This window comes from Synchiropus splendidus, chromosome 10, assembly GCF_027744825.2.
Source record: "Synchiropus splendidus isolate RoL2022-P1 chromosome 10, RoL_Sspl_1.0, whole genome shotgun sequence".
Taxonomy (NCBI): domain Eukaryota; kingdom Metazoa; phylum Chordata; class Actinopteri; order Syngnathiformes; family Callionymidae; genus Synchiropus; species Synchiropus splendidus.
In genome coordinates this window covers 20,041,416-20,044,841 of record NC_071343.1, presented here as the reverse complement: position 1 = coordinate 20,044,841, position 3,426 = coordinate 20,041,416, and the positions used below count along the sequence as shown (strand labels likewise).

At 41.0% G+C, this 3,426-nt stretch overlaps 1 non-coding gene across 1 annotated transcript; it reads left to right on the top strand.

Annotated features, from left to right (window-relative positions):
* Positions 1-290: 290 nt before the first annotated feature.
* Positions 291-363, top strand: trnak-uuu (transfer RNA lysine (anticodon UUU)). The gene has a single exon. It is a non-coding gene; the product is annotated as a tRNA-Lys (tRNA).
* The last annotated feature ends 3,063 nt before the right edge of the window (positions 364-3,426 follow it).

Sequence of the window (3,426 nt, the reverse complement as noted above, 5' to 3'; positions counted from 1 at the left end):
CTTGCAGCCCCGAGGTCTCCTCCTCAGCTCCACCGGAATGCGATGTCGTATCCCGGCTCGTCCCTTTGTTTGCAGAGCCAGCAGGTCCTCGCGTGAGTAGGTGAGGAAACTGGCTCTTGTTTTCGTTAAAAAGTCTAAAGTAGCCATAGGATACATAAGACACACAATCACTCCACCGGGAGAGTGAAGAAAGTAGATGAAAAGAAGTTGAAAAAGGTAAAAAAGAGCTAAAGACTGAAGAGCTACTGGAGAGGCAGCCGTCTCCACAGCGCCAGCTACTGTTGTTAAGAGCCTGGATAGCTCAGTCGGTAGAGCATCAGACTTTTAATCTGAGGGTCCAGGGTTCAAGTCCCTGTTCAGGCGGTGCTTTTATCAGGTACATCATCTCCAGTCAAGATGAGCATCAAAAGCTGTTCTGAACCTTCACATGCCCAATCGAAATCTTCATAACGCCACTTCAAATGGATTAAAGGAGTAAATCTTCCTTCCAAAACACCAATATATTTGCCGGCAGGCGAAGGCTCGAAGATGATTGTTGGATTATGTGTTCTCATAGCATATTTAGTTATGATGTATATTCCTGTCGATGTGATGTTGTTTACTTTTATTGTGAAACAATTCACCGGACATGCACATCCCTTCCTGTTTTTCTTATTACTTTACTTTTCATACATAGGTTTCTACCCAGCACGAGGGTTGTTGTTGAGAACCGAACGCGAAAACGGCAAGACGAGTGTGATATGAAGAATAAAAGAGAAAGTACAAAGAATGAGTGTTGTATTACTGTTTTATGGACAACCAGAACATTTTACTGATGATTACGGAAGATCGAGGAATAAGTGGTCTATGAGCAGAAACCGCAACACTGATGACTTGACATTTTACTTTTCAAACCACCACAACTGCAAACAAACACAGGGACAACCAATCTTTCATTCATGACACAGAAATGAAACACTGTTTGACTCCATGAGAAGAATGTTTGCATAGTGCATGACACACATTTCATCACAACTCTGTATTGCTCAAGAAAGATGTTTCCAAGCAGCTGTGATCGTGTCGATGTTAGTACTCTGCGTTGTGGCCACAGAAATTCCAGTTTGAATCCGGGTCACGGTACTTTGCTTTTCTTCACATCACTGTGATCCTTCAGTCCCATCCAATATGTTGTTCTTCATTGGACAGGTCTGCAGAATGTCTCCAGTCAAAATGAGGGTTGCAAATAACATTGTGATCATGGGTTCAACCCCAACAATGACCTTTTTTATCATGGACATGAAACATGCAAGGAAATATGACATGAATTCACTCGTTCTTATAGGGACTGTTGCTACCGTACATGATCTGTTGGAGACGTCTGAATGCAAATGACCCTATAGATGCATGAGAAAGTTGAGAATGAACATCACAGATGAAGTACTGGAGTATGTGTGACTGGTTTCCACATGAATACTGGAGGTTGAATTCAAAACCTTTTCTACCCATTGTGTCTGCTTGGAAACATCTTTCTTGAGCAATACAGACGAGAAAAGTTGTGATGAAATGTGTGACATGCACTGAGTAAATATTCTTCTCATGAAGTCAAACAATAGTGTTTGATTTTTGCTTGGTAAATGAAAGTTTGGTTGTCCATGTGTTTGTTTGTGGTTGTAGTGGACGAATGTGAGTCGTGTTTTGAATAGTAAACAGTAAACACACAATATTCGAACCAGTCTCTTTTCTCTCCACCCTGCACACGCATCCAAACAGACACAACGTAGAGTGCCAGCAGGTGCAGATTCCCAGAGGCGACAGAAGAATCACTGGTTACACTGAAGGTTACCGTATTTTCCACACTATAAGGTGCATCGGATTATAAGCATATGAATGGCCTATTTTAAAACTGATTTCATATATCGGCATACTGTAGCGGGTGCTTGGGGGTGTGGTCTCTCACCCAGTGGGATGATGGGTAGGGACACACAGGTGTGACTCATTAAATAGAGGCTGTATGCCACGCACTGGGGAATCTTTGTTGTGAAGACTGAATAAACGACACACAGAACTTGACCTGCGACTCCTACTCCTTTGTCCTGCCACAGTAGCACATGATGAGGCACATAGAATAGAAGCTACAGTCGTGGCTGGGGTTGCGTTACGTATCCACTAGATGGAGTTGAACTTTTTTTATCACATGGTGGAACATTTGTGCAATCTCAATATACGAATATATAGGACTATTGGACTTCTCAAAACAGTGTAAAGCAATAACAATATAACAATAACTCAACATTGTTCAAACGTTAATGTCCATATTCAAAATATGACCAACTTTGTTCAGTTGTAAAGAGAAACAGGTAAATCTCACTTTATCAGTTCATTCCTCATCCACGAATCCCTGGAATTCTTCTTCTTCAGTGTCTGAATTGAACAGTCGGGCGAATACAACATCCAACATGCCCAACTTCGTCTGGTCAAAGTCATTATCCGAGTCAGTGTCGCTGCTGTTGTTTGGCAGTTCAGTGACGATTCCTGCCTCTCTGAAAGTTCGGACCACAGTTGAGACTGATATATCAGCCCAGGCATTTACGATCCACTGGCAGATAGAGGCGCATGTTGTTCTGCACTGTCTCCCTGTCTTTAGTTTAGGTTTAGGTTCTACTGCGTGACTCATCGCCTTGTGTCATAAGCGTGTCTCTTGAATGGGGTCTTTACACACGCAAATGATGTGGGACCGGATTTCCTCTTTACCGTTCTTACCGTTGTTACTTTGGTGATGCCCCCTAAATGCCCCCACGTGAGTTTGATTGACAAGACACGAGGTTTACTCAGGACATGCACCTGCATTGCAATCCTTTTACATTCCTGGGGGACAGGAATTTTGGCTCAAGTCCAATCCATGAAGTCATCTTTATAAATCCTTGTTCAGACACGTGCCCCGTCTGTCTCCCGGGAGCTCACACTCTTACACATTGGGAGAAAATCACTCCCAGGAGGAGAATTACACAGCGTAAGAAAACATTTTTTTTTTTTTTGAAACATAGTTCTGTCTGAATCTATGAAATATGGCCACACAACTTAAAAGCATCAACATAATTCAAAAGTGGTATTACTTTTTTTATATACTTCTTATACTTTATAACAGGAAAAATATATATATGTATCAGCATACAATTCTCGTAAAAAAAAAATACAAAAAATAAATTATTTTTCCTTTCAATTAAACATTTTAACAAAATCTCGTTTTGATAACATTTAAAACAATTAAACCACTCACACATTCTTAAGTCTTAATGCTCACATAATGAAGTGAAAATTCTTTTTGCTAAATACAACCTTCTCAGTTAAATGCACAGACAAACGATTTCTCTTTGCATCGATAATATGTGAGGCAGAACTGAAAAGTCTTTCACTGTCCACACTTGTACATGGGGCACAGAGAAACTT